The sequence below is a fragment of the Bombina bombina genome, chromosome 1, assembly GCF_027579735.1.
Source record: "Bombina bombina isolate aBomBom1 chromosome 1, aBomBom1.pri, whole genome shotgun sequence".
Lineage (NCBI taxonomy): Eukaryota > Metazoa > Chordata > Amphibia > Anura > Bombinatoridae > Bombina > Bombina bombina.
The window spans coordinates 852263401-852275485 of NC_069499.1; the positions used below are offsets into that span (position 1 = coordinate 852263401).

The window sequence follows — 12085 nt, forward strand, 5'->3', positions numbered from 1 at the left end:
AATATATAATATACATATACACACACACATATATATGTGAATAGTTACTAGCCCAGAGGGAAAAAGTTACTGGCCCACTCAATGCTAAAGATGGGAAAAATAGTCAAATTTATTACTCTTCTGGTACGATTTCTTACTCGTCTGGGACTAGTGGAAATTGTAAGCCGATTTGTGTATGTGTGTATATATATATATATATATATATATATATATATATATATATATATATATATATATATATATATATATTGTGACAGGAACACTTTTAACCACGGTCTTCTAGGGCACAAATGCAGCACAGGACAGTCCACTGTAGTTTAAAAGGCTTTATTTTTCACAGCAATAACAAACAGGCAGTTCATTATCAAGAGAGGGAAATCCTTCCTCTGCAGCAAAGTTAAGTACTTTTAAATGTGTCCCAGCACTTCACAGCATTCCACAAGTGCTTTGTAAAAATAATGTCCTTTTACAGTTCACAGGAACAAAAGTCTTTTACACAGTGTAACAAACACACACACCAGCTTCTGTAGCTGTATATCTCTCTCTCTCAAGGCCTAAGTGAGGCGTCTATTTAAACCCTCACAACTTCTAATTAGCCACACCTGTGATTAGCTGCTGGACAGCTTCACAGCTGTCTGGGATAATCAAATACACACTCTTTCTCCCTGGGGTTTTAACTGAAAGGAGAAATAGCATGTACAATGCCTGGTTTTAAATATCTTCCATTTATAACCAGGCCTTGCTTTCTGTCACAATATATATATATATATATATATATATATATATATATATATATATATATATATATATATATATATATATAATTTAAAAAAGTTCTCCAGCTAGTAGTGCAAATCGACCTTTATTTGTGCATACAGGGTTCCAACAATAACAGCAACGTTTCAGGCAAACAATATGCCCTTTGTCAAGTATTATATTAAAGAAGAACTGCAAACACAAAAAATGTTCAGCAATTATTTACAACTAAAATTTGTAATAGTTTGTAGCCTAGGAACTCACCCTTTAAATAAAAAACAAACCTTCAGTATACTCTGCTGTGTCTTATGCATGGGTTAAATGAGCTCTTCAGTTAATCACTGCTTGATATTGCACTCTAGGTTGTCTGGGGGTATTGCCACAGTTTTCAGAGATTTATTACAGCAAAAGTTATCAAAGTGAATAAAGCATGGGCGCGATCCGATATGCAGCGTAGTTTGCGGCGCAAGTGAGGGAACCCCCGCCGCCCGCAGTTTCAGCTCGCAACTCGAGCTATCCTATATACGGCGCCGTCAGAGGCTAAAGTGCCGTAAGTCAGATAAACCAGCGATGTCCTGAAATCTGCGTAAGCACAAATTTCTGGAGTCGCCAGTGACTTACGGCACTTTAGAAACTGCCGGCGCCTACAAAACCTGACTAAAGTTATAAAATCACCCGCACTGTCTAACACGCCTCCCAAACATAGCCCGACACGTCTAACCCTCTATCCGCTATCCTCCCTCACTAACCTAACAATAAAAAATGTATTAACCCCTAAACCGCCGCTCCCGGACCCCGCCGCCACCTAATAAAGTTATTAACCCCTAAACCGCCGCTCCCGGACCCCGCCGGCAGCTATATTAAATCTATAACCCCCTAATGTGAGCCCCTACCCCGCCGCCATCTACCTTACCTACCCCCTAAAGTGAGCCCCTACCCCGCCGCCATCTATTTTAAAATTATTAACCCCTAATTTAATCCCCCTACCCTGCCCGCCGCCACCTATATTAAATAATTTAACCCCTAATCTAATCCCCCTACCCCGCCGCCAGCTATATTAAATTAATTAACCCCTAATCTAATCCCCCTACCCCGCCGCCAGCTATATTAAATTATTTAACCCCTAAAATACTAAACTATCCCTACCACTAAACCTGAGTCTAACCCTACAAATAGCCCTGAAAAGGGCTTTTTGCGTGACTTTACCCCAAAGTAAACTGCTCTATTGCCAGCCCTTAAAAGGGCTTTTTGCTGGGCATGCCCCAAAGAATTCAGCTCTTTTACCAGCACTTTAAAGGGCTTTTGGTGGGGCTTTGTCACAAAGTAAACTGCTCTTTTGCATCTAATCTAAATCCCCCTACACCGCCGCCACCTATAATAAATGTATTAACCCCTAATCTAATCCACCTACACCGCCGCCACCTATATTAAATACATTAACCCCTAATCTAATCCCCCTACACCGCCGCCAGCTATATTAACTATATTAACCCTAATTATATTAGGGTTAATATAGTTAATATCGTTATTATATTATTTATATATATATATATATATTAAGTATAATAACCCTATCTAACTCTAACATCCCTAACTAAACTCTTATTAAAATAAATCTAATATTAATATTATTAATTAAAATATTCCTATTTATATCTAAATACTTACCTATAAAATAAACCATAAGATAGCTACAATATAATTAATAATTACATTGTAGCTATTTTAGGGTTTATATTTATTTTACAGGTAACTTGGTATTTATTTTTACTTGGTACAATAGCTATTAAATAGTTACAAAACAAAATTTCTCCAACATAGGTGTGTCCGGTCCACGGCGTCATCCTTACTTGTGGGATATTCTCTTCCCCAACAGGAAATGGCAAAGAGCCCAGCAAAGCTGGTCACATGATCCCTCCTAGGCTCCGCCTTCCCCAGTCATTCTCTTTGCCGTTGTACAGGCAACATCTCCACGGAGATGGCTTAGAGTTTTTTGGTGTTTAAATGTAGTTTTTATTCTTCAATCAAGAGTTTGTTATTTTAAAATAGTGCTGGTATGTACTATTTACTCTGAAACAGAAAAGAGATGAAGATTTCTGTTTGTAGGAGGAAAATGATTTTAGCAACCGTTACTAAAATCGATGGCTGTTTCCACACAGGACTGTTGAGAGGAATTAACTTCAGTTGGGGGAAACAGTGAGCAGACTTTTGCTGCTTGAGGTATGACACATTTCTAACAAGACTTGGTAATGCTGGAAGCTGTCATTTTCCCTATGGGATCCGGTAAGCCATTTTTATTAAATAAGAATAAAGGGCTTCACAAGGGCTTTAAAGACTGGTAGACATTTTTCTGGGCTAAAACGATTGATTTATAAGCATTTTTAATACTTCATAGCTTTGAGGAGTTATTTTATTCTTGGGAATTATGTAAAATAACCGGCAGGCACTGTATTGGACACCTTTTTCACTGGGGGCCTTCTCTAATCATAGGCAGAGCCTCATTTTCGCGCCTCTATTGCGCAGTTGTTTTTGGGAAGCAAGGCATGCAGATGCATGTGTGAGGAGCTCAGATACATAGAAAAAGCTTACTGAAGGCGTCATTTGGTATCGTATTCCCCTTTGGGCTTGGTTGGGTCTCAGCAAAGCAGATACCAGGGACTGTATAGGGGTTAAATATAAAAACGGCTCCGGTTCCGTTATTTTAAGAGTTAAAGCTTTCAAATTTGGTGTGCAATACTTTTAAGGCTTTAAGACACTGTGGTGAAATTTTGGTGAATTTTCAACAATTCCTTCATACTTTTTCACATTTTCAGTAATAAAGTGTGTTCAGTTTAAAATTTAAAGTGACAGTAACGGTTTTATTTTAAAACGTTTTTTGTACTTTGTTATCAAGTTTATGCCTGTTTAACATGTCTGAACTATCAGATAGACTATGTTCTGTATGTGAGGAAGCCAAGGTTCCTTCTCATTTAAATAGATGTGATTTATGTGACACAAAATTTAGAGAAAATGATGCCCAAGATGATTCCTCAAGTAAGGGGAGTAAGCATGGTACTGCATCATCCCCTCCTTCGTCTACGCCAGTCTTGCCCACACAGGAGGCCCCTAGTACATCTAGTGCGCCAATACTCCTTACTATGCAACAATTAACGGCTGTAATGGATAATTCTATCAAAAACATTTTAGCCAAAATGCCCACTTATCAGCGAAAGCGCGACTGCTCTGTTTTAGAAAATACTGAAGAGCATGAGGACGCTGATGATAATGGTTCTGAAATGCCCCTACACCAGTCTGAGGGGGCCAGGGAGGTTTTGTCTGAGGGAGAAATTTCAGATTCAGGGAAAATTTCTCAACAAGCTGAACCTGATGTGATTACATTCAAATTTAAATTGGAACATCTCCGCGCTCTGCTTAAGGAGGTGTTATCTACTCTGGATGATTGTGAGAATTTGGTCATTCCAGAGAAATTATGTAAGATGGACAAGTTCCTAGAGGTCCCGGGGCCCCCCGAAGCTTTTCCTATACCCAAGCGGGTGGCGGACATTGTAAACAAAGAATGGGAAAGGCCCGGCATACCTTTTGTCCCTCCCCCTATATTTAAGAAATTGTTTCCTATGGTCGACCCCAGAAAGGACTTATGGCAGACAGTCCCCAAGGTCGAGGGGGCGGTTTCTACTCTAAACAAACGCACTACTATCCCTATAGAAGATAGTTGTGCTTTCAAAGATCCTATGGATAAAAAATTAGAGGGTTTGCTTAAAAAGATGTTTGTTCAGCAAGGTTACCTTCTACAACCAATTTCATGCATTGTTCCTGTCACTACAGCAGCGTGTTTCTGGTTCGATGAACTAGAAAAGTCGCTCAATAAAGATTCTTCTTATGAGGAGATTATGGACAGAATTCATGCTCTCAAATTGGCTAACTCTTTTACTTTAGACGCCACTTTGCAATTGGCTAGATTAGCGGCGAAAAATTCAGGGTTTGCTATTGTGGCGCGCAGAGCGCTTTGGCTAAAATCTTGGTCAGCGGATGCGTCTTCCAAGAACAAATTGCTTAACATACCTTTCAAGGGGAAAACGCTGTTTGGCCCTGACTTGAAAGAGATTTTTTCTGTTATCACTGGGGGTAAGGGCCACGCCCTTCCTCAGGATAGGTCTTTCAAGGCTAAAAATAAACCAAATTTTCGTCCCTTTCGCAGAAACGGACCAGCCCCAAGTGCTACATCCTCTAAGCAAGAGGGTAATACTTCTCAAACCAAGCCAGCCTGGAGGCCAATGCAAGGCTGGAACAAAGGTAAGCAGGCCAAGAAACCTGCCACTGCTACCAAGACAGCATGAGATGTTGGCCCCCGATCCGGGACCGGATCTGGTGGGGGGCAGACTTTCTCTCTTCGCTCAGGCTTGGGCAAGAGATGTTCTGGATCCTTGGGCGCTAGAAATAGTCTCCCAAGGTTATCTTCTGGAATTCAAGGAGCTTCCCCCAAGGGGGAGGTTCCACAGGTCTCAATTGTCTTCAGACCACATAAAAAGACAGGCATTCTTACATTGTGTAGAAGACCTGTTAAAAATGGGAGTGATTCATCCTGTTCCATTAGGAGAACAAGGGATGGGATTCTACTCCAATCTGTTCATAGTTCCCGAAAAAGAGGGAACATTCAGACCAATCTTAGATCTCAAGATCCTAAACAAGTTTCTCAAGGTTCCATCGTTCAAAATGGAAACCATTCGGACAATTCTTCCTTCCATCCAGGAAGGTCAATTCATGACCACGGTGGATTTAAAGGATGCGTATCTACATATTCCTATCCACAAGGAACATCATCGGTTCCTAAGGTTCGCCTTTCTGGACAAGCATTACCAGTTTGTGGCACTTCCATTCGGATTAGCCACTGCTCCAAGAATTTTCACAAAGGTACTAGGGTCCCTTCTAGCGGTGCTACGACCAAGGGGCATTACAGTAGTACCTTACTTGGACGACATACTGATTCAAGCGTCGTCCCTACCACAAGCAAAGGCTCATACGGACATTGTCCTGGCCTTTCTCAGATCTCACGGGTGGAAAGTGAACGTAGAAAAAAGTTCTCTATCTCCGTCAACAAGAGTTCCCTTCTTGGGAACAATAATAGACTCCTTAGAAATGAGGATTTTTCTGACAGAGGCCAGAAAATCAAAACTTCTAAGCTCTTGTCAAGTACTTAATTCTGTTCTTCTTCCTTCCATAGCACAGTGCATGGAAGTAATAGGTTTGATGGTCGCGGCAATGGACATAGTTCCTTTTGCGCGAATTCATCTGAGACCATTACAACTGTGCATGCTCAGTCAGTGGAATGGGGATTATACAGACTTGTCTCCGACGATACAAGTAGATCAGAGGACCAGAGATTCACTCCGTTGGTGGCTGACCCTGGACAACCTGTCACAGGGGATGAGCTTCCGCAGACCAGAGTGGGTCATTGTCACGACCGACGCCAGTCTGGTAGGCTGGGGCGCGGTCTGGGAACCCCTGAAAGCTCAGGGTCTTTGGTCTCGGGAAGAATCTCTTCTCCCGATAAACATTCTGGAACTGAGAGCGATATTCAATGCTCTCAAGGCTTGGCCTCAGCTAGCAAAGGCCAAATTCATACGGTTTCAATCAGACAACATGACGACTGTTGCGTATATCAACCATCAGGGGGGAACAAGGAGTTCCCTGGCGATGGAAGAAGTGACCAAAATCATTCAATGGGCGGAGACTCACTCCTGCCACTTGTCTGCAATCCACATCCTAGGCGTGGAAAATTGGGAAGCGGATTTTCTGAGTCCTCAGACATTTCATCCGGGGGAGTGGGAACTCCATCCGGAAATCTTTGCCCAAATAACTCAATTGTGGGGCATTCCAGACATGGATCTGATGGCCTCTCGTCAGAACTTCAAGGTTCCTTGCTACAGGTCCAGATCCAGGGATCCCAAGGCGACTCTAGTAGATGCACTAGTAGCACCTTGGACCTTCAACCTAGCTTATGTTTTCCCACCGTTTCCTCTCATCCCCAGGCTGGTAGCCAGGATCAATCAGGAGAGGGCATCGGTGATCTTGATAGCTCCTGCGTGGCCACGCAGGACTTGGTATGCAGACCTGGTGAATATGTCATCGGCTCCACCATGGAAGCTACCTTTGAGACAGGACCTTCTTGTTCAAGGTCCGTTCGAACATCCGAATCTGGTTTCACTCCAACTGACTGCTTGGAGATTGAACGCTTGATTTTATCAAAGCGAGGGTTCTCAGATTCTGTCATTGATACTCTTGTTCAGGCCAGAAAGCCTGTAACTAGAAAAATCTACCATAAAATTTGGAAAAAATATATCTGTTGGTGTGAATCTAAAGGATTACCATGGAACAAGATAAAAATTCCTAAGATTCTATCCTTTCTTCAAGAAGGTTTGGAGAAAGGATTATCTGCAAGTTCTTTGAAGGGACAGATTTCTGCTTTATCTGTTTTACTTCACAAAAAGCTGGCGGCTGTGCCAGATGTTCAGGCTTTTGTTCAGGCTCTGGTTAGAATCAAGCCTGTTTACAAACCTTTGACTCCTCCTTGGAGTCTCAATTTAGTTCTTTCAGTTCTTCAGGGGGTTCCGTTTGAGCCCCTACATTCCGTTGATATCAAGTTATTATCTTGGAAAGTTTTGTTTTTGGTTGCAATTTCTTCTGCTAGAAGAGTTTCAGAGTTATCTGCTCTGCAGTGTTCTCCTCCTTATCTGGTGTTCCATGCAGATAAGGTGGTTTTGCGTACTAAACCTGGTTTTCTTCCGAAAATTGTTTCTAACAAAAACATTAACCAGGAGATAGTCGTGCCTTCTTTGTGTCCGAATCCAGTCTCAAAGAAGGAACGTTTGTTGCACAATTTGGATGTAGTTCGTGCTCTAAAATTCTATTTAGATGCTACAAAGGATTTCAGACAAACATCTTCCTTGTTTGTTGTTTATTCTGGTAAAAGGAGAGGTCAAAAAGCAACTTCTACCTCTCTATCTTTTTGGCTTAAAAGCATCATCAGATTGGCTTATGAGACTGCCGGACGGCAGCCTCCTGAAAGAATCACAGCTCATTCCACTAGGGCCGTGGCTTCCACATGGGCCTTTAAGAACGAGGCTTCTGTTGATCAGATATGTAAGGCAGCGACTTGGTCTTCACTGCACACTTTTACCAAATTTTACAAATTTGATACTTTTGCTTCTTCTGAGGCTATTTTTGGGAGAAAGGTTTTGCAAACCTTGGTGCCTTCCATCTAGGTGACCTGATTTGCTCCCTCCCATCATCCGTGTCCTAAAGCTTTGGTATTGGTTCCCACAAGTAAGGATGACGCCGTGGACCGGACACACCTATGTTGGAGAAAACAGAATTTATGTTTACCTGATAAATTACTTTCTCCAACGGTGTGTCCGGTCCACGGCCCGCCCTGGTTTTTTAATCAGGTCTGATGATTTATTTTCTTTAACTACAGTCACCACGGTATCATATGATTTCTCCTATGCAAATATTCCTCCTTTACGTCGGTCGAATGACTGGGGAAGGCGGAGCCTAGGAGGGATCATGTGACCAGCTTTGCTGGGCTCTTTGCCATTTCCTGTTGGGGAAGAGAATATCCCACAAGTAAGGATGACGCCGTGGACCGGACACACCGTTGGAGAAAGTAATTTATCAGGTAAACATAAATTCTGTTTTTTGGGTTCAGTGTCCCTTTAAGTATCACTTCCCTTTCCACAAACTCATTCTCTTTGCCTCTCGTGTTAGGAGGAGGTGAAGTGTTTGGTGTCTGACTTCTTGTGTGGGTTAATTTAAGATAAGCGCCAAGTTATTATCCTTTAGCTCCCTCACAGGTAATCTTCCCTATGATTACCACTTTCTAGTATAAACCAAACAAAATTCAATTATTGAAGTTTGGGAGCGCTAAAAAAAGCTTGAAGGACAATATGGAGATTATAATTTTCACATATATTTATTGCTAGTAGACAATCTAAAAACATATATAAATCAAAGATACATAAAAACAATAATGTGAGCAAGATAATCAGTCTAGGGTTGGATGACAGAATAGTCTGAATAGAATTGTGTTAATATACTATGGTTTGGGACGTCTCCCTTTTATTCAATATGCTTTGTAATGATTTAATTTCTCGTGTATCTTAACCTTTATGTCTTAATTATTACAACATGCTAATTTATTTTGATAATTAACAATTGCTATGTATATCACCTTAATCCACCTTATATAAACATCTAAAAATGTAGTATCTTTAAAAAGATATTTTCTTGACCAATTGTCAGAATAAAATGTTCATAAAAAATGCTTTGGTATTTAAAAGTCTTTGTAACTTTTGTAGCAATATGCAGAGTTCCAGTATAAAAATATTTTGTAATCCAATAAACTTCCGTTATTTCTTAGAGGGATAACCTTGTAACACTTCAGTCTTTTTTAAGCAATTTGTAACAAGTATTTCTAATGAGCTTACCGGGTCTTCTGACACCTGCTGTGTCTGGCGATTTGTTTGTTAATCTTACCAGGAAGATATTTATGCCTTTTCTCTCTCCGATCTTGTACGATACAAGATTAGCCTGTAAGCTTGGTTCTTTGGAGCCTGTTTTGGTCTGTGTGGCTCTGATGATGCAGTACCTTCTGTTCGGGATATCTTTGGCTGTCAGTTTTGGCAGCAGGCTTTCGGATCAGGTAAGTACTTGCGCTACACGCTCCGGCGTGTTTGGCGGCTCCTCCGATACTCAGTGTACAAACGGCCGTTTGTTTTGAGCTTCTTCTTCCCCTGTACTCAAATGATGATTGAGGTCCTGCAGGGGATATATGAGCTGTATAAGTTTACTCTTAGCACCCAGGTGGGAAAGTACTTTGAACTCAAAGGGTTAATAGTTAAGTCCTTGTTTAACCAATTTTTTTTTATTTTTAATTTGGGATTTTATGCCTAGACATGCGGTTATCTAGGAGCATTTAAAGTGACAGCACAATTTCTAAGTGTTTTTCATTGGTGCTTGTCAGTCTGTCCTCACAGAGTTAAACCTCTGTTCTTATGTTATGTCACTATGTCTCTCGGGATTATGCTGTTTAGGCAATGCCACAGTTTTCTCCTTTAATGCCCCAAGCCTTATGGCATCACATACTGTGCCCTGCATTTTCCTCTCAGTCTCCTGGAGGTGCTAAATTGCTTGCAGAATTTTTCTTTCCTCAGGTATCTTCTGTGATATCTGCGGCATTGTCTGCTTTCCTATACTAATGGGAATTCGCAAGAGGAATGTTAGAGATTCAGATAGTTTTTCTGCTCCTTCTGCTGCTACTCAGTTTGACCTTTCTCATAAGGCTGAGGGTGGAGAATACGTGGGTAGCCTCTGAGGGGAAATCTCAGATTAGGACAGTGTAATTCCTTCATCTGATCCTGAAGTGATAATCTTCAGATGTATGCCTGATCACCTTGTGTATTGTTTAAGGAGGTTTTGGCTACTTGGACGACACCGATATCCTATCATTGTGAACCCTTGGAAGTTGTGCAACTTGATCATCTCTATGATGTTCCTTCCTATGTGGATGTATCTCTAGACGTGCTATCGAGACTTTTCCTTTCTCCTGCCTTTTAAAGACTTTTATTTTTCAATTAAAGGCACGGCGCCTTTAGTAGAAGGGAATTTTTCTACTATGGCTCTAAGATTTTCAATCCTTATGGAGGTTAGCGACTCCTTTAGGGATCCAGGGACTAAAAGCTAGAGGCTTATTAATCAAGCTGGACAGATAGCTCAGCATGCTAATGCACTGTGACTGAGCTCTGTAGGAACCCGAGGGTTGCAGGTTCGATCCCCAGCGAGGTCCACTCAGCCTTTCATCCTTCGGATATCGATAAATTGAGCAGCGCCTTGACACCCTTATGGGTGATTTGCCACACTTTACAAGTACTCAATACATGTGCAAGGAGCTAAGATATAAAGCATCTTTTGAATGTGCCTTGTCTAAATAGAATGAGAGCCAAAATATCTGGCTTTATTGTGCTAGCCTGAGTGGCGTTTTGGCTATAATCTTGGTCAGTTGATCCTTCCTCCAAGTCCAGGTTTCTGGCACTTCTTTACAAGGGCACAACCTTGTTTGGGATGGTCTGGCAGAAATTATTTCTGATTTTATGGGAGGGTCTTTTCATCCATAGCCAAGAAATAGACCTTATGGTCACCAGAGTAACTTTCGTTCCTTTGGTAACTGCAAAGGACAGTCTTCCTCTCTCTTTCAAGCAGGAACAGTCCAAATTTTCTTGGCAGCCCAAGCAGTCTTGGGGCAAGGGGAAGCATTCTAGAAATCCTCTGCTGAGACTTTATCAGCCAGAAGGGTTTATCCCCCGATCCGGGATCGGGTCAAGTGGGGACAGATTTTATCTGTTTTATCGAGCCTAGAATCCTTTGGCTATGAACACAGTAATCAAGGTTATAAATATAATTCATAACTTCCTCCCAGGTATTCCTCCTCTTATGTTCGTCTGCAGACCAGATAAAGAGAGAGGCATTCTTGAAATGTATTTTCTTTCCTAAGATATGATGAGTCCACGGAATCATCAATTACTAGTGGGAATATCACTCCTGGCCAGCAGGAAGCAAAGTGCACTACAGCAGAGCTGCTATATGTCACTTCCCTTACCCATAATCCCCAGTCATTCTCTTTGCCTGCAGTGCAAGGAGGAGGTGAAGTTTTGGTGCCTGATCTACAGATTTTTTTTATTTTAAAGCTGAGTAGGTTTGCTCTGATCTTTCTAAAGGGTCTAGCCTTAGCCCATGTCAGTCTCTTCAGTGTGGTACAATCCTCACTGCGTTTTCCCAAAATATTTTGCTGCCCTATTTAGGTAAAAGATAAGTTTACTCAGTCTTTCTGTATTTCCACAGGTCCATGTGAGGGATGGCATCCTCTCAAACCAGGTGAGCTGTCCTACAGCCGGAAAGATAATTATTAAGGTAAGTGCCAGTTTTATTTTTCTATGTAGCAGGGAAAAATTTGGCACTTATTCAGCTAAAATGCTGCAGGGGGATGTTTTTTATTATTCCTGTCAGGGTGCAGGTTTTTATGGCAGTTTTTGCAGACACTTTTAGTGAGAGGAGTTATTTATTTTATTGATGGCTCAGTGAGGATCCATTTTTTTGCTTTTTTGTCAGCTGTAGGGCCGCCCCTTTTAGGGAGGTTCTGATTCTGTGATGTCAGAGGTTTTTTTGGCGCTTTTCTTCACTTGCTGTAAGAATGAGGTGTGCATATTTAAGATGGCTCTGCTGTTTAGAAGGCTTCTTGCTGTTTTTTGTTCCTTTTGTAACTTTAGAGGTAAATCCT

At 41.4% G+C, this 12085-nt stretch overlaps 1 protein-coding gene across 2 annotated transcripts in view; it reads left to right on the plus strand.

Moving 5' to 3' along the window:
• The window catches only part of DUS2 (dihydrouridine synthase 2), a 438383-nt gene that overhangs the window by 278230 nt on the left and 148068 nt on the right, over nucleotides 1-12085 (plus strand). The window lies entirely within an intron of this gene.